Below are 19984 nucleotides of genomic sequence, written 5' to 3'. Positions count from 1 at the left end.
CAGTGAAAAAAGGGAAAGATCTTTTTTGGAGGGAAAAGGACCAAAATGCAGGCAGGTGGACTCCGTGGACGGTGGATGGGGAGTTGCTCCTGCCCTGGCACTAGAGCCCCAGCTGCTGTTCCAGGTGCTGTCTGATACCAGAGATCTCCGTGTGTCGTGTCATGACGCTGTCTCCAGGACTGACCCTCAGGATAATGAGATTCAAAATGAGGCAGGTGATATTGCCTTCAAAAGTAAATCCCGGGAGGTTTGGTGGTATGTCAGAGGGTTAAGGCCTTGTGGAGCTCACGAAAAGAGGGGACAGGTGGAAGGGTCTGGGGTCTGGCGCCCAGACCCCCACCTGCAGGGGAGTCGCTTTACAGGGGGTGAAGCAGGTCTTTAGGGGCTCTATCTTTCTCTCCCACTCTGTATTTCCCCATGCTCTCTCCTTTTCTCTCTGTCTGATGCAAGGTCAAAACAACAACAACAACCACAACAATAACCACCACAGTGACCAAGCAACAAGGGCAACGAAAGGGGAACAAAAGGAGTGCAGGGGCTGTGGATTATTCGTGGCGCAGGCACTGAGCTGAGGCAATAACCCCTTGAGGCAATCAATCAATCAAAGAATAAGCAATACACGTTACAGAGATGTATATGTCCCTGTGTGTTTCCAGAGTTCATGTAAATGCACTTTTGTTTATTTCTTCATTTTTTTATTACCTTGCCACGAGAATTTCTTTTCATTGCTCAAAAAAAGTTTCCCATCAAGGGTACCAGGTGGTGCCACACCCAGTTAAGCACTCATGTTACAATGCAGGGGGACTGGGCTTCAAGACCCTGGTCCCCACCTGCCGGGGGAAATCTTTACAAGTGGTGCAGAAGTGCTGCAGGTGACTCTCTCTGTGTCACAAACTCTCTATCCCTCCCTTCCCTCTCAATTCCTGTCTATTTATTCCAATAAATAATCAAGAAAATTGAAAGTAAAAAAAGAAAAAGGAAATATTCCACTACTTCAATGGGGCAACTCAGGACAATGCTTTCCTTGTTAAGATCCTCACAGCATACCATATGCAGAAAGGCAAAGACGCCATGTATTTTTTAACCCTGTTTTTATATTTATTTATTTATTTATTTATTTAGGTGCTTAATCATTTTTGTTATTGATGAATTAATGTTTTACATTTGACATAGACTCTGGCTCTGACACCAGCGGTCTCAAGTACCCCTAGATGGTACTCTGCCTCTACAAAACCAATCCATTGACCTGTCCATGCATCCATCCATCCACCCATCAATCTATACATCCATCCATCCATCCATCCATGCATGCATCCATCCATCCATCCATCCATCCATCCATCCATCCATCCATCCATCCACCAGTCAACCAAGCTAAGTATAAAAGGAGATCTCTCCTTGAATGGTGAAGACAAACCAGGATGCATAGGTAGGTTGCAAAGGGGCGAGTTCGGCTGAATAGGGCAGAGGGGCTGAACCAGGGAATGTGTTGGGGGGTGTGGGTGTGGGTGGGTTGAGCCCGAGACCTGTGAGTTGGGTCACTTCAGGGGCAGGGAGGGGGTGGAAGGGGTTGCGAACAGCTGTCACTGGAGAACCATCACAAGTGCTGGAGCTGTTGAGCAGGGCACCCGAAAGAGAAGACAGACAAAGGAGAGAAGCAAAGTGCAGAGGAGAGGAGAGGGGGAGGATGGTGAGGGCAGGAGAGGACAGGGGAGGACAGGAGAGGACAGGAGTGTAGGGGACCTTAGAAACCTACCTGGGCAAAGGCAGCATACAGACATCCAGCAAGGCAGGCAGGCATGCAGGCAACTCTGGACTGGGCTCCCTGGATCCCGGGCACACTTCCACCTGTCTTCTCTTGACTGCCAGCCCTGAGGTCCCTTGTCGGTCAGCACTGGCTTCCCAACCTTCCGTCCCTCTGTGCCAGGGCCCAAGCGTCTGGGCGCTGCTGGCTGACCTAGTGGCAGGGCAGTTGGGCTGCCCAGTGCCAGTGTGGCCTGCACAGAATGCCAGGGGCTAGGACATCACAGAGGGCTCCTGTGGTTGCTAGGCCACGGGGACCCCGCCCATCCAGTTGACCAGCAGCCATGACCCCCACCCTGAACTTGACCTTGAGGGCTGGTGGCCAGCCACCAGAGCCAGAGCCCCAGGCCAAAGCAGGTGCAGGTCGGCCGGGCCAAGGGGCGATGGGCAGATTGGTGTGTGTCTGGGCATGGGGCTGGCATCTGACAGCCCAGGGCTGCGGACCAAGGTCCGCCAGGCCCCTGTCCCACCATTTGCACTGACACACAGTCTTGCTGACTGACTGACAGTCCCCGCCCCAGAGATACCCACACCAGGTCCCTGGGTGCCCTGAGCTGCCCCTGAGGATTGGTGGGTGCCTGCCTGGACACATGCCTCCGTAATGGAGGCCTCTGTTAATCCCATTACCTACTGATAGCTGCCCTCCTGCCCCTACTCCTCCTCCTACTCCTCTTCCTCCTCCTCTTCTTCCTTCTTCTCTTCCTCCTCCTCCTCCTCCTCCTCCACCTCCTCCTCCTTCTCTTCCTCATCCTCAGCGGGACTCATTCAGTGCCCTTGGCCTAGGCAAGCCAGGGCTGGTGCTCTGGCTGCTGCAGCTTCTATCCAGTGGGTGGGTGCAGGAATCTGTTCCTGTCAATCCCTGGTCCCTGGGACCTTCCATGCCTCCAGCTCCCCCCACTCTCTACTCCAGACCCCTGCTCAAGGATGCCCCCACAAGTGGTGCAGAAGTGCTGCAGGTGACTCTCTCTGTGTCACAAACTCTCTATCCCTCCCTTCCCTCTCAATTCCTGTCTATTTATTCCAATAAATAATCAAGAAAATTGAAAGTAAAAAAAGAAAAAGGAAATATTCCACTACTTCAATGGGGCAACTCAGGACAATGCTTTCCTTGTTAAGATCCTCACAGCATACCATATGCAGAAAGGCAAAGACGCCATGTATTTTTTAACCCTGTTTTTATATTTATTTATTTATTTATTTATTTATTTAGGTGCTTAATCATTTTTGTTATTGATGAATTAATGTTTTACATTTGACATAGACTCTGGCTCTGACACCAGCGGTCTCAAGTACCCCTAGATGGTACTCTGCCTCTACAAAACCAATCCATTGACCTGTCCATGCATCCATCCATCCACCCATCAATCTATACATCCATCCATCCATCCATCCATGCATGCATGCATCCATCCATCCATCCATCCATCCATCCATCCATCCACCAGTCAACCAAGCTAAGTATAAAAGGAGATCTCTCCTTGAATGGTGAAGACAAACCAGGATGCATAGGTAGGTTGCAAAGGGGCGAGTTCGGCTGAATAGGGCAGAGGGGCTGAACCAGGGAATGTGTTGGGGGGTGTGGGTGTGGGTGGGTTGAGCCCGAGACCTGTGAGTTGGGTCACTTCAGGGGCAGGGAGGGGGTGGAAGGGGTTGCGAACAACTGTCACTGGAGAACCATCACAAGTGCTGGAGCTGTTGAGCAGGGCACCCGAAAGAGAAGACAGACAAAGGAGAGAAGCAAAGTGCAGAGGAGAGGAGAGGGGGAGGATGGTGAGGGCAGGAGAGGACAGGGGAGGACAGGAGAGGACAGGAGTGTAGGGGACCTTAGAAACCTACCTGGGCAAAGGCAGCATACAGACATCCAGCAAGGCAGGCAGGCATGCAGGCAACTCTGGACTGGGCTCCCTGGATCCCGGGCACACTTCCACCTGTCTTCTCTTGACTGCCAGCCCTGAGGTCCCTTGTCGGTCAGCACTGGCTTCCCAACCTTCCGTCCCTCTGTGCCAGGGCCCAAGCGTCTGGGCGCTGCTGGCTGACCTAGTGGCAGGGCAGTTGGGCTGCCCAGTGCCAGTGTGGCCTGCACAGAATGCCAGGGGCTAGGACATCACAGAGGGCTCCTGTGGTTGCTAGGCCACGGGGACCCCGCCCATCCAGTTGACCAGCAGCCATGACCCCCACCCTGAACTTGACCTTGAGGGCTGGTGGCCAGCCACCAGAGCCAGAGCCCCAGGCCAAAGCAGGTGCAGGTCGGCCGGGCCAAGGGGCGATGGGCAGATTGGTGTGTGTCTGGGCATGGGGCTGGCATCTGACAGCCCAGGGCTGCGGACCAAGGTCCGCCAGGCCCCTGTCCCACCATTTGCACTGACACACAGTCTTGCTGACTGACTGACAGTCCCCGCCCCAGAGATACCCACACCAGGTCCCTGGGTGCCCTGAGCTGCCCCTGAGGATTGGTGGGTGCCTGCCTGGACACATGCCTCCATAATGGAGGCCTCTGTTAATCCCATTACCTACTGATAGCTGCCCTCCTGCCCCTACTCCTCCTCCTACTCCTCTTCCTCCTCCTCTTCTTCCTTCTTCTCTTCCTCCTCCTCCTCCTCCTCCTCCACCTCCTCCTCCTTCTCTTCCTCATCCTCAGCGGGACTCATTCAGTGCCCTTGGCCTAGGCAAGCCAGGGCTGGTGCTCTGGCTGCTGCAGCTTCTATCCAGTGGGTGGGTGCAGGAATCTGTTCCTGTCAATCCCTGGTCCCAGGGACCTTCCATGCCTCCAGCTCCCCCCACTCTCTACTCCAGACCCCTGCTCAAGGATGCCCCCTTTCCCCTTGCCCTCTGTCCCCCAGCTCCCAAACTAACATCTACTGTGTGCCTCCATGCGCTACTTTCCTGCCACCCTGCTTCTGCGCTTCAGCCCTGGGGGCCCAGAGCCAGCCCAGCTGCCATCTCACCATCCAGCAGGGGGACCTGCCATAACCCCCTGCAACCACACCCACACACACAGCCCTGCACACACTCACGGGCTCCCCTGCCTGCAGCCTGCTCTCAAACAGTCTCCTTCTGCCCCCTAGCCCCCTTACAGCCTCTGCCACTGCCCCCCACAGACACCTGGGCATGAGCAGCGCAGACATGCAACAAACTCCACTCGCCCCTACTCCATTTGCTCTATGGTTGGTCAAGAACCTTTTTTTCATGCTGTAGGGGAGGGAGTTGAGAAAGTCCAATGTCCTGGGGAGCAAGCACTGCAAACAGTCCATCTACAATGTAACATTTGGGTCTCAGGCCGCCCAATCCCTAGTGCGCTGTGCAGACTTTTGACTGGCAAAAACACCCCATCTGAGTGTGAGATCTGGCTGGGCTAGTGGCTCTTTCTGTGGACTAGGACACAGACAGACAGAGTTTTCTGGTTCAAAACCTGTACTTCCCAGAAGATGGTCATTTGCTATGGCTAAAAAAAAAAAAAGGCTTTTTAATTATTTTTTTTCCCCTTGCCTGGGAAACCTGTCTGCTGCTTGTTTCTCAGTGAAAAAAGGGAAAGATCTTTTTTGGAGGGAAAAGGACCAAAATGCAGGCAGGTGGACTCCGTGGACGGTGGATGGGGAGTTGCTCCTGCCCTGGCACTAGAGCCCCAGCTGCTGTTCCAGGTGCTGTCTGATACCAGAGATCTCCGTGTGTCGTGTCATGACGCTGTCTCCAGGACTGACCCTCAGGATAATGAGATTCAAAATGAGGCAGGTGATATTGCCTTCAAAAGTAAATCCCGGGAGGTTTGGTGGTATGTCAGAGGGTTAAGGCCTTGTGGAGCTCACGAAAAGAGGGGACAGGTGGAAGGGTCTGGGGTCTGGCGCCCAGACCCCCACCTGCAGGGGAGTCGCTTTACAGGGGGTGAAGCAGGTCTTTAGGGGCTCTATCTTTCTCTCCCACTCTGTATTTCCCCATGCTCTCTCCTTTTCTCTCTGTCTGATGCAAGGTCAAAAGAATAACAACAACCACAACAATAACCACCACAGTGACCAAGCAACAAGGGCAACGAAAGGGGAACAAAAGGAGTGCAGGGGCTGTGGATTATTCGTGGCGCAGGCACTGAGCTGAGGCAATAACCCCTTGAGGCAATCAATCAATCAAAGAATAAGCAATACACGTTACAGAGATGTATATGTCCCTGTGTGTTTCCAGAGTTCATGTAAATGCACTTTTGTTTATTTCTTCATTTTTTTATTACCTTGCCACGAGAATTTCTTTTCATTGCTCAAAAAAAGTTTCCCATCAAGGGTACCAGGTGGTGCCACACCCAGTTAAGCACTCATGTTACAATGCAGGGGGACTGGGCTTCAAGACCCTGGTCCCCACCTGCCGGGGGAAATCTTTACAAGTGGTGCAGAAGTGCTGCAGGTGACTCTCTCTGTGTCACAAACTCTCTATCCCTCCCTTCCCTCTCAATTCCTGTCTATTTATTCCAATAAATAATCAAGAAAATTGAAAGTAAAAAAAGAAAAAGGAAATATTCCACTACTTCAATGGGGCAACTCAGGACAATGCTTTCCTTGTTAAGATCCTCACAGCATACCATATGCAGAAAGGCAAAGACGCCATGTATTTTTTAACCCTGTTTTTATATTTATTTATTTATTTATTTATTTAGGTGCTTAATCATTTTTGTTATTGATGAATTAATGTTTTACATTTGACATAGACTCTGGCTCTGACACCAGCGGTCTCAAGTACCCCTAGATGGTACTCTGCCTCTACAAAACCAATCCATTGACCTGTCCATGCATCCATCCATCCACCCATCAATCTATACATCCATCCATCCATCCATCCATGCATGCATCCATCCATCCATCCATCCATCCATCCATCCACCAGTCAACCAAGCTAAGTATAAAAGGAGATCTCTCCTTGAATGGTGAAGACAAACCAGGATGCATAGGTAGGTTGCAAAGGGGCGAGTTCGGCTGAATAGGGCAGAGGGGCTGAACCAGGGAATGTGTTGGGGGGTGTGGGTGTGGGTGGGTTGAGCCCGAGACCTGTGAGTTGGGTCACTTCAGGGGCAGGGAGGGGGTGGAAGGGGTTGCGAACAGCTGTCACTGGAGAACCATCACAAGTGCTGGAGCTGTTGAGCAGGGCACCCGAAAGAGAAGACAGACAAAGGAGAGAAGCAAAGTGCAGAGGAGAGGAGAGGGGGAGGATGGTGAGGGCAGGAGAGGACAGGGGAGGACAGGAGAGGACAGGAGTGTAGGGGACCTTAGAAACCTACCTGGGCAAAGGCAGCATACAGACATCCAGCAAGGCAGGCAGGCATGCAGGCAACTCTGGACTGGGCTCCCTGGATCCCGGGCACACTTCCACCTGTCTTCTCTTGACTGCCAGCCCTGAGGTCCCTTGTCGGTCAGCACTGGCTTCCCAACCTTCCGTCCCTCTGTGCCAGGGCCCAAGCGTCTGGGCGCTGCTGGCTGACCTAGTGGCAGGGCAGTTGGGCTGCCCAGTGCCAGTGTGGCCTGCACAGAATGCCAGGGGCTAGGACATCACAGAGGGCTCCTGTGGTTGCTAGGCCACGGGGACCCCGCCCATCCAGTTGACCAGCAGCCATGACCCCCACCCTGAACTTGACCTTGAGGGCTGGTGGCCAGCCACCAGAGCCAGAGCCCCAGGCCAAAGCAGGTGCAGGTCGGCCGGGCCAAGGGGCGATGGGCAGATTGGTGTGTGTCTGGGCATGGGGCTGGCATCTGACAGCCCAGGGCTGCGGACCAAGGTCCGCCAGGCCCCTGTCCCACCATTTGCACTGACACACAGTCTTGCTGACTGACTGACAGTCCCCGCCCCAGAGATACCCACACCAGGTCCCTGGGTGCCCTGAGCTGCCCCTGAGGATTGGTGGGTGCCTGCCTGGACACATGCCTCTGTAATGGAGGCCTCTGTTAATCCCATTACCTACTGATAGCTGCCCTCCTGCCCCTACTCCTCCTCCTACTCCTCTTCCTCCTCCTCTTCTTCCTTCTTCTCTTCCTCCTCCTCCTCCTCCTCCTCCACCTCCTCCTCCTTCTCTTCCTCATCCTCAGCGGGACTCATTCAGTGCCCTTGGCCTAGGCAAGCCAGGGCTGGTGCTCTGGCTGCTGCAGCTTCTATCCAGTGGGTGGGTGCAGGAATCTGTTCCTGTCAATCCCTGGTCCCTGGGACCTTCCATGCCTCCAGCTCCCCCCACTCTCTACTCCAGACCCCTGCTCAAGGATGCCCCCTTTCCCCTTGCCCTCTGTCCCCCAGCTCCCAAACTAACATCTACTGTGTGCCTCCATGCGCTACTTTCCTGCCACCCTGCTTCTGCGCTTCAGCCCTGGGGGCCCAGAGCCAGCCCAGCTGCCATCTCACCATCCAGCAGGGGGACCTGCCATAACCCCCTGCAACCACACCCACACACACAGCCCTGCACACACTCACGGGCTCCCCTGCCTGCAGCCTGCTCTCAAATAGTCTCCTTCTGCCCCCTAGCCCCCTTACAGCCTCTGCCACTGCCCCCCACAGACACCTGGGCATGAGCAGCGCAGACATGCAACAAACTCCACTCGCCCCTACTCCATTTGCTCTATGGTTGGTCAAGAACCTTTTTTTCATGCTGTAGGGGAGGGAGTTGAGAAAGTCCAATGTCCTGGGGAGCAAGCACTGCAAACAGTCCATCTACAATGTAACATTTGGGTCTCAGGCCGCCCAATCCCTAGTGCGCTGTGCAGACTTTTGACTGGCAAAAACACCCCATCTGAGTGTGAGATCTGGCTGGGCTAGTGGCTCTTTCTGTGGACTAGGACACAGACAGACAGAGTTTTCTGGTTCAAAACCTGTACTTCCCAGAAGATGGTCATTTGCTACGGCTAAAAAAAAAAAAGGCTTTTTAATTATTTTTTTTTCCCCTTGCCTGGGAAACCTGTCTGCTGCTTGTTTCTCAGTGAAAAAAGGGAAAGATCTTTTTTGGAGGGAAAAGGACCAAAATGCAGGCAGGTGGACTCCGTGGACGGTGGATGGGGAGTTGCTCCTGCCCTGGCACTAGAGCCCCAGCTGCTGTTCCAGGTGCTGTCTGATACCAGAGATCTCCGTGTGTCGTGTCATGACGCTGTCTCCAGGACTGACCCTCAGGATAATGAGATTCAAAATGAGGCAGGTGATATTGCCTTCAAAAGTAAATCCTGGGAGGTTTGGTGGTATGTCAGAGGGTTAAGGCCTTGTGGAGCTCACGAAAAGAGGGGACAGGTGGAAGGGTCTGGGGTCTGGCGCCCAGACCCCCACCTGCAGGGGAGTCGCTTTACAGGGGGTGAAGCAGGTCTTTAGGGGCTCTATCTTTCTCTCCCACTCTGTATTTCCCCATGCTCTCTCCTTTTCTCTCTGTCTGATGCAAGGTCAAAACAACAACAACAACCACAACAATAACCACCACAGTGACCAAGCAACAAGGGCAACGAAAGGGGAACAAAAGGAGTGCAGGGGCTGTGGATTATTCGTGGCGCAGGCACTGAGCTGAGGCAATAACCCCTTGAGGCAATCAATCAATCAAAGAATAAGCAATACACGTTACAGAGATGTATATGTCCCTGTGTGTTTCCAGAGTTCATGTAAATGCACTTTTGTTTATTTCTTCATTTTTTTATTACCTTGCCACGAGAATTTCTTTTCATTGCTCAAAAAAAGTTTCCCATCAAGGGTACCAGGTGGTGCCACACCCAGTTAAGCACTCATGTTACAATGCAGGGGGACTGGGCTTCAAGACCCTGGTCCCCACCTGCCGGGGGAAATCTTTACAAGTGGTGCAGAAGTGCTGCAGGTGACTCTCTCTGTGTCACAAACTCTCTATCCCTCCCTTCCCTCTCAATTCCTGTCTATTTATTCCAATAAATAATCAAGAAAATTGAAAGTAAAAAAAGAAAAAGGAAATATTCCACTACTTCAATGGGGCAACTCAGGACAATGCTTTCCTTGTTAAGATCCTCACAGCATACCATATGCAGAAAGGCAAAGACGCCATGTATTTTTTAACCCTGTTTTTATATTTATTTATTTATTTATTTATTTAGGTGCTTAATCATTTTTGTTATTGATGAATTAATGTTTTACATTTGACATAGACTCTGGCTCTGACACCAGCGGTCTCAAGTACCCCTAGATGGTACTCTGCCTCTACAAAACCAATCCATTGACCTGTCCATGCATCCATCCATCCACCCATCAATCTATACATCCATCCATCCATCCATCCATGCATGCATCCATCCATCCATCCATCCATCCATCCATCCATCCATCCATCCATCCACCAGTCAACCAAGCTAAGTATAAAAGGAGATCTCTCCTTGAATGGTGAAGACAAACCAGGATGCATAGGTAGGTTGCAAAGGGGCGAGTTCGGCTGAATAGGGCAGAGGGGCTGAACCAGGGAATGTGTTGGGGGGTGTGGGTGTGGGTGGGTTGAGCCCGAGACCTGTGAGTTGGGTCACTTCAGGGGCAGGGAGGGGGTGGAAGGGGTTGCGAACAGCTGTCACTGGAGAACCATCACAAGTGCTGGAGCTGTTGAGCAGGGCACCCGAAAGAGAAGACAGACAAAGGAGAGAAGCAAAGTGCAGAGGAGAGGAGAGGGGGAGGATGGTGAGGGCAGGAGAGGACAGGGGAGGACAGGAGAGGACAGGAGTGTAGGGGACCTTAGAAACCTACCTGGGCAAAGGCAGCATACAGACATCCAGCAAGGCAGGCAGGCATGCAGGCAACTCTGGACTGGGCTCCCTGGATCCCGGGCACACTTCCACCTGTCTTCTCTTGACTGCCAGCCCTGAGGTCCCTTGTCGGTCAGCACTGGCTTCCCAACCTTCCGTCCCTCTGTGCCAGGGCCCAAGCGTCTGGGCGCTGCTGGCTGACCTAGTGGCAGGGCAGTTGGGCTGCCCAGTGCCAGTGTGGCCTGCACAGAATGCCAGGGGCTAGGACATCACAGAGGGCTCCTGTGGTTGCTAGGCCACGGGGACCCCGCCCATCCAGTTGACCAGCAGCCATGACCCCCACCCTGAACTTGACCTTGAGGGCTGGTGGCCAGCCACCAGAGCCAGAGCCCCAGGCCAAAGCAGGTGCAGGTCGGCCGGGCCAAGGGGCGATGGGCAGATTGGTGTGTGTCTGGGCATGGGGCTGGCATCTGACAGCCCAGGGCTGCGGACCAAGGTCCGCCAGGCCCCTGTCCCACCATTTGCACTGACACACAGTCTTGCTGACTGACTGACAGTCCCCGCCCCAGAGATACCCACACCAGGTCCCTGGGTGCCCTGAGCTGCCCCTGAGGATTGGTGGGTGCCTGCCTGGACACATGCCTCTGTAATGGAGGCCTCTGTTAATCCCATTACCTACTGATAGCTGCCCTCCTGCCCCTACTCCTCCTCCTACTCCTCTTCCTCCTCCTCTTCTTCCTTCTTCTCTTCCTCCTCCTCCTCCTCCTCCTCCACCTCCTCCTCCTTCTCTTCCTCATCCTCAGCGGGACTCATTCAGTGCCCTTGGCCTAGGCAAGCCAGGGCTGGTGCTCTGGCTGCTGCAGCTTCTATCCAGTGGGTGGGTGCAGGAATCTGTTCCTGTCAATCCCTGGTCCCTGGGACCTTCCATGCCTCCAGCTCCCCCCACTCTCTAGTCCAGACCCCTGCTCAAGGATGCCCCCTTTCCCCTTGCCCTCTGTCCCCCAGCTCCCAAACTAACATCTACTGTGTGCCTCCATGCGCTACTTTCCTGCCACCCTGCTTCTGCGCTTCAGCCCTGGGGGCCCAGAGCCAGCCCAGCTGCCATCTCACCATCCAGCAGGGGGACCTGCCATAACCCCCTGCAACCACACCCACACACACAGCCCTGCACACACTCACGGGCTCCCCTGCCTGCAGCCTGCTCTCAAACAGTCTCCTTCTGCCCCCTAGCCCCCTTACAGCCTCTGCCACTGCCCCCCACAGACACCTGGGCATGAGCAGCGCAGACATGCAACAAACTCCACTCGCCCCTACTCCATTTGCTCTATGGTTGGTCAAGAACCTTTTTTTCATGCTGTAGGGGAGGGAGTTGAGAAAGTCCAATGTCCTGGGGAGCAAGCACTGCAAACAGTCCATCTACAATGTAACATTTGGGTCTCAGGCCGCCCAATCCCTAGTGCGCTGTGCAGACTTTTGACTGGCAAAAACACCCCATCTGAGTGTGAGATCTGGCTGGGCTAGTGGCTCTTTCTGTGGACTAGGACACAGACAGACAGAGTTTTCTGGTTCAAAACCTGTACTTCCCAGAAGATGGTCATTTGCTACGGCTAAAAAAAAAAAAAAAGAAAAAAAAAGGCTTTTTAATTATTTTTTTTTCCCCTTGCCTGGGAAACCTGTCTGCTGCTTGTTTCTCAGTGAAAAAAGGGAAAGATCTTTTTTGGAGGGAAAAGGACCAAAATGCAGGCAGGTGGACTCCGTGGACGGTGGATGGGGAGTTGCTCCTGCCCTGGCACTAGAGCCCCAGCTGCTGTTCCAGGTGCTGTCTGATACCAGAGATCTCCGTGTGTCGTGTCATGACGCTGTCTCCAGGACTGACCCTCAGGATAATGAGATTCAAAATGAGGCAGGTGATATTGCCTTCAAAAGTAAATCCCGGGAGGTTTGGTGGTATGTCAGAGGGTTAAGGCCTTGTGGAGCTCACGAAAAGAGGGGACAGGTGGAAGGGTCTGGGGTCTGGCGCCCAGACCACCACCTGCAGGGGAGTCGCTTTACAGGGGGTGAAGCAGGTCTTTAGGGGCTCTATCTTTCTCTCCCACTCTGTATTTCCCCATGCTCTCTCCTTTTCTCTCTGTCTGATGCAAGGTCAAAAGAATAACAACAACCACAACAATAACCACCACAGTGACCAAGCAACAAGGGCAACGAAAGGGGAACAAAAGGAGTGCAGGGGCTGTGGATTATTCGTGGCGCAGGCACTGAGCTGAGGCAATAACCCCTTGAGGCAATCAATCAATCAAAGAATAAGCAATACACGTTACAGAGATGTATATGTCCCTGTGTGTTTCCAGAGTTCATGTAAATGCACTTTTGTTTATTTCTTCATTTTTTTATTACCTTGCCACGAGAATTTCTTTTCATTGCTCAAAAAAAGTTTCCCATCAAGGGTACCAGGTGGTGCCACACCCAGTTAAGCACTCATGTTACAATGCAGGGGGACTGGGCTTCAAGACCCTGGTCCCCACCTGCCGGGGGAAATCTTTACAAGTGGTGCAGAAGTGCTGCAGGTGACTCTCTCTGTGTCACAAACTCTCTATCCCTCCCTTCCCTCTCAATTCCTGTCTATTTATTCCAATAAATAATCAAGAAAATTGAAAGTAAAAAAAGAAAAAGGAAATATTCCACTACTTCAATGGGGCAACTCAGGACAATGCTTTCCTTGTTAAGATCCTCACAGCATACCATATGCAGAAAGGCAAAGACGCCAGGTATTTTTTAACCCTGTTTTTATATTTATTTATTTATTTATTTATTTAGGTGCTTAATCATTTTTGTTATTGATGAATTAATGTTTTACATTTGACATAGACTCTGTCTCTGACACCAGCGGTCTCAAGTACCCCTAGATGGTACTCTGCCTCTACAAAACCAATCCATTGACCTGTCCATGCATCCATCCATCCACCCATCAATCTATACATCCATCCATCCATCCATCCATGCATGCATCCATCCATCCATCCATCCATCCATCCATCCATCCATCCATCCACCAGTCAACCAAGCTAAGTATAAAAGGAGATCTCTCCTTGAATGGTGAAGACAAACCAGGATGCATAGGTAGGTTGCAAAGGGGCGAGTTCGGCTGAATAGGGCAGAGGGGCTGAACCAGGGAATGTGTTGGGGGGTGTGGGTGTGGGTGGGTTGAGCCCGAGACCTGTGAGTTGGGTCACTTCAGGGGCAGGGAGGGGGTGGAAGGGGTTGCGAACAGCTGTCACTGGAGAACCATCACAAGTGCTGGAGCTGTTGAGCAGGGCACCCGAAAGAGAAGACAGACAAAGGAGAGAAGCAAAGTGCAGAGGAGAGGAGAGGGGGAGGATGGTGAGGGCAGGAGAGGACAGGGGAGGACAGGAGAGGACAGGAGTGTAGGGGACCTTAGAAACCTACCTGGGCAAAGGCAGCATACAGACATCCAGCAAGGCAGGCAGGCATGCAGGCAACTCTGGACTGGGCTCCCTGGATCCCGGGCACACTTCCACCTGTCTTCTCTTGACTGCCAGCCCTGAGGTCCCTTGTCGGTCAGCACTGGCTTCCCAACCTTCCGTCCCTCTGTGCCAGGGCCCAAGCGTCTGGGCGCTGCTGGCTGACCTAGTGGCAGGGCAGTTGGGCTGCCCAGTGCCAGTGTGGCCTGCACAGAATGCCAGGGGCTAGGACATCACAGAGGGCTCCTGTGGTTGCTAGGCCACGGGGACCCCGCCCATCCAGTTGACCAGCAGCCATGACCCCCACCCTGAACTTGACCTTGAGGGCTGGTGGCCAGCCACCAGAGCCAGAGCCCCAGGCCAAAGCAGGTGCAGGTCGGCCGGGCCAAGGGGCGATGGGCAGATTGGTGTGTGTCTGGGCATGGGGCTGGCATCTGACAGCCCAGGGCTGCGGACCAAGGTCCGCCAGGCCCCTGTCCCACCATTTGCACTGACACACAGTCTTGCTGACTGACTGACAGTCCCCGCCCCAGAGATACCCACACCAGGTCCCTGGGTGCCCTGAGCTGCCCCTGAGGATTGGTGGGTGCCTGCCTGGACACATGCCTCCGTAATGGAGGCCTCTGTTAATCCCATTACCTACTGATAGCTGCCCTCCTGCCCCTACTCCTCCTCCTACTCCTCTTCCTCCTCCTCTTCTTCCTTCTTCTCTTCCTCCTCCTCCTCCTCCTCCTCCACCTCCTCCTCCTTCTCTTCCTCATCCTCAGCGGGACTCATTCAGTGCCCTTGGCCTAGGCAAGCCAGGGCTGGTGCTCTGGCTGCTGCAGCTTCTATCCAGTGGGTGGGTGCAGGAATCTGTTCCTGTCAATCCCTGGTCCCTGGGACCTTCCATGCCTCCAGCTCCCCCCACTCTCTACTCCAGACCCCTGCTCAAGGATGCCCCCTTTCCCCTTGCCCTCTGTCCCCCAGCTCCCAAACTAACATCTACTGTGTGCCTCCATGCGCTACTTTCCTGCCACCCTGCTTCTGCGCTTCAGCCCTGGGGGCCCAGAGCCAGCCCAGCTGCCATCTCACCATCCAGCAGGGGGACCTGCCATAACCCCCTGCAACCACACCCACACACACAGCCCTGCACACACTCACGGGCTCCCCTGCCTGCAGCCTGCTCTCAAACAGTCTCCTTCTGCCCCCTAGCCCCCTTACAGCCTCTGCCACTGCCCCCCACAGACACCTGGGCATGAGCAGCGCAGACATGCAACAAACTCCACTCGCCCCTACTCCATTTGCTCTATGGTTGGTCAAGAACCTTTTTTTCATGCTGTAGGGGAGGGAGTTGAGAAAGTCCAATGCCCTGGGGAGCAAGCACTGCAAACAGTCCATCTACAATGTAACATTTGGGTCTCAGGCCGCCCAATCCCTAGTGCGCTGTGCAGACTTTTGACTGGCAAAAACACCCCATCTGAGTGTGAGATCTGGCTGGCTAGTGGCTCTTTCTGTGGACTAGGACACAGACAGACAGAGTTTTCTGGTTCAAAACCTGTACTTCCCAGAAGATGGTCATTTGCTACGGCTAAAAAAAAAAAAAAAAAAAAAAAAAAGGCTTTTTAATTATTTTTTTTTCCCCTTGCCTGGGAAACCTGTCTGCTGCTTGTTTCTCAGTGAAAAAAGGGAAAGATCTTTTTTGGAGGGAATAGGACCAAAATGCAGGCAGGTGGACTCCGTGGACGGTGGATGGGGAGTTGCTCCTGCCCTGGCACTAGAGCCCCAGCTGCTGTTCCAGGTGCTGTCTGATACCAGAGATCTCCGTGTGTCGTGTCATGACGCTGTCTCCAGGACTGACCCTCAGGATAATGAGATTCAAAATGAGGCAGGTGATATTGCCTTCAAAAGTAAATCCCGGGAGGTTTGGTGGTATGTCAGAGGGTTAAGGCCTTGTGGAGCTCACGAAAAGAGGGGACAGGTGGAAGGGTCTGGGGTCTGGCGCCCAGACCCCCACCTGCAGGGGAGTCGCTTTACAGGGGGTGAAGCAGGTCTTTAGGGGCTCTATCTTTCTCTCCCACTCTGTATTTCCCCATGCTGTCTCCTTTTCTCTCTGTCTGATGCAAGGTCAAAACAACAACAACAACCACAACAATAACCACCACAGTGACCAAGCAACAAGGGCAACGAAAGGGGAACAAAAGGAGTGCAGGGGCTGTGGATTATTCGTGGCGCAGGCACTGAGCTGAGGCAATAACCCCTTGAGGCAATCAATCAATCAAAGAATAAGCAATACACGTTACAGAGATGTATATGTCCCTGTGTGTTTCCAGAGTTCATGTAAATGCACTTTTGTTTATTTCTTCATTTTTTTATTACCTTGCCACGAGAATTTCTTTTCATTGCTCAAAAAAAGTTTCCCATCAAGGGTACCAGGTGGTGCCACACCCAGTTAAGCACTCATGTTACAATGCAGGGGGACTGGGCTTCAAGACCCTGGTCCCCACCTGCCGGGGGAAATCTTTACAAGTGGTGCAGAAGTGCTGCAGGTGACTCTCTCTGTGTCACAAACTCTCTATCCCTCCCTTCCCTCTCAATTCCTGTCTATTTATTCCAATAAATAATCAAGAAAATTGAAAGTAAAAAAAGAAAAAGGAAATATTCCACTACTTCAATGGGGCAACTCAGGACAATGCTTTCCTTGTTAAGATCCTCACAGCATACCATATGCAGAAAGGCAAAGACGCCAGGTATTTTTTAACCCTGTTTTTATATTTATTTATTTATTTATTTACTTAGGTGCTTAATCATTTTTGTTATTGATGAATTAATGTTTTACATTTGACATAGACTCTGGCTCTGACACCAGCGGTCTCAAGTACCCCTAGATGGTACTCTGCCTCTACAAAACCAATCCATTGACCTGTCCATGCATCCATCCATCCACCCATCAATCTATACATCCATCCATCCATCCATCCATGCATGCATCCATCCATCCATCCATCCATCCATCCATCCATCCATCCATCCACCAGTCAACCAAGCTAAGTATAAAAGGAGATCTCTCCTTGAATGGTGAAGACAAACCAGGATGCATAGGTAGGTTGCAAAGGGGCGAGTTCGGCTGAATAGGGCAGAGGGGCTGAACCAGGGAATGTGTTGGGGGGTGTGGGTGTGGGTGGGTTGAGCCCGAGACCTGTGAGTTGGGTCACTTCAGGGGCAGGGAGGGGGTGGAAGGGGTTGCGAACAGCTGTCACTGGAGAACCATCACAAGTGCTGGAGCTGTTGAGCAGGGCACCCGAAAGAGAAGACAGACAAAGGAGAGAAGCAAAGTGCAGAGGAGAGGAGAGGGGGAGGATGGTGAGGGCAGGAGAGGACAGGGGAGGACAGGAGAGGACAGGAGTGTAGGGGACCTTAGAAACCTACCTGGGCAAAGGCAGCATACAGACATCCAGCAAGGCAGGCAGGCATGCAGGCAACTCTGGACTGGGCTCCCTGGATCCCGGGCACACTTCCACCTGTCTTCTCTTGACTGCCAGCCCTGAGGTCCCTTGTCGGTCAGCACTGGCTTCCCAACCTTCCGTCCCTCTGTGCCAGGGCCCAAGCGTCTGGGCAGTGCTGGCTGACCTAGTGGCAGGGCAGTTGGGCTGCCCAGTGCCAGTGTGGCCTGCACAGAATGCCAGGGGCTAGGACATCACAGAGGGCTCCTGTGGTTGCTAGGCCACGGGGACCCCGCCCATCCAGTTGACCAGCAGCCATGATCCCCACCCTGAACTTGACCTTGAGGGCTGGTGGCCAGCCACCAGAGCCAGAGCCCCAGGCCAAAGCAGGTGCAGGTCGGCCGGGCCAAGGGGCGATGGGCAGATTGGTGTGTGTCTGGGCATGGGGCTGGCATCTGACAGCCCAGGGCTGCGGACCAAGGTCCGCCAGGCCCCTGTCCCACCATTTGCACTGACACACAGTCTTGCTGACTGACTGACAGTCCCCGCCCCAGAGATATCCACACCAGGTCCCTGGGTGCCCTGAGCTGCCCCTGAGGGTTGGTGGGTGCCTGCCTGGACACATGCCTCCGTAATGGAGGCCTCTGTTAATCCCATTACCTACTGATAGCTGCCCTCCTGCCCCTACTCCTCCTCCTACTCCTCTTCCTCCTCCTCTTCTTCCTTCTTCTCTTCCTCCTCCTCCTCCTCCTCCTCCACCTCCTCCTCCTTCTCTTCCTCATCCTCAGCGGGACTCATTCAGTGCCCTTGGCCTAGGCAAGCCAGGGCTGGTGCTCTGGCTGCTGCAGCTTCTATCCAGTGGGTGGGTGCAGGAATCTGTTCCTGTCAGTCCCTGATTCCTGGGACCTTCCATGCCTCCAGCTCCCCCCACTCTCTAGTCCAGACCCCTCCTCAAGGATGCCCCCTTTCCCCTTGAACTCTGTCCCCCAGCTCCCCAACTAACATCTACTGTGTGCCTCCATGTGCTACTTTACTGCCACCCTGCTTCTGCCCTTCAGCCCTGAGGGCCCAGGGCCAGCCCAGCTGCCATCTCACCATCCAGCAGGGGCCCTGCCCTAACCCCCTGCCACCACACCCACACACACAGCCCTGCACACACTCACGGGCTCCCCTGCCAGTAGCCTGCCTCTCAAACAGTCTCCTTCTGCCCCCTTGCCCAATTACAGCCTCTGCCACGGCCCCCACAGACACCTGGGCATCAGCAGCTCAGACATGCAAACAGCTCCCCTCACCCCCACTCCATTTGCTCCAAGGTTGTCAAGAGTCTTTTTTTCATGCTGTAGGGGAGGGAGTTGAGACAGTCCAATGTCCTGGGGAGCAAGAACTGCAAACAGTCCATCTACAATGTAACATTTGGGTCTCAGGCCGCCCAATGCCTAGTGTGCTGTGCAGACCTTTGACTGGCAAAAACACCCCATCGGAGCGTGAGATCTGGCTGGGCTAGTGGCTCTTTCTGTGGACTAAGAGAAAGACAGACAGAGTTTTCAGGTTCAAAACCTATACTGCCCAGAAGATGGTCATTCACTTCAGTAAAAAAAAAAAAAAAAAAAAAAAAAGGCTTTTTATTTTTTTTTCCCCTGCCTGGGTAACCTATCTGCTGCCTGTTTCAAAGTGAAAAAAGAGAAAAATCTTTTTTGGAGGGAAAAGGACCAAAATGCAGGCAGGTGGACTCCGTGGAGGGTGGTTGAGGAGTTGCTCCTGCCCTGGCACTAGAGCCCCAGCTGCTTTTCCAGGTGCTCTCTGATACCAGAGATATCCGTGTGTCGTGTCATGACACTGTCTCCAGGACTGACCCTCAGGATAATGAGGGTTCAAAACGAGGCAGGTCATACTGCCTTCAAAAGTAAATCAAGGTAGTTTTGGCGGTATGTCAGAGGGTTAAGGGCTTGTGGCGCTCACGAAAAGAGGGGACAGGTGGAAGGATCTGGGGTCTGGCCCCCAGACCGCCACCTGCAGGGGAGTCACGTTACAGGGGGTGAAGCAGGTCTTTAGGAGCTCTATCTTTCTCTCCCACCCTGTATTTCCTCTGCTCTCTCCTTTTGTGTCTGTCAGATGCAAGGTCAGTAACAACAACAACAACAACAACAACAACAACAATAACCACCACAGTGACCAAGCAACAAGGGCAGCGAAAGGGGAACAAATGGAGTGCAGGAGCTGTGGATTATTTGTGGCGCAGGCACTCAGCTGTGGCAATAACCCCTTGAGGCAATCAATCCATAAATGAAGAAGTAATACAGGTAACAGAGACGTATATGTCCCTGTGTGTTTCCACTGAGTCAATGTAAATGCACTTTTATTTACTTCTTCATTTATTTATTACCTTGCCACGAGAATTTCTTTTCATTGCTAAAAAAAAGTGTCCCATCAAGGGTAGCAGGTGGTGCCACACCCAGTTAAGCACTCATGTTACAATGCAGGAGGACTGGGCTTCAACACCCTGGTCCCCACCTGCCAGGGGAAATCTTTACAAGCGGTGCAGAAGTGCTGCAGGTGTTTCTCTCTGTGTCTCAAACTCTCTCTCCCTCCCCTC

The sequence above is a fragment of the Erinaceus europaeus genome (assembly GCF_950295315.1).
Source record: "Erinaceus europaeus chromosome 6 unlocalized genomic scaffold, mEriEur2.1 SUPER_6_unloc_51, whole genome shotgun sequence".
Lineage (NCBI taxonomy): Eukaryota > Metazoa > Chordata > Mammalia > Eulipotyphla > Erinaceidae > Erinaceus > Erinaceus europaeus.
The sequence above is the reverse complement of the archived record's forward strand: the minus strand, read 5'-3'. Positions refer to the sequence as shown.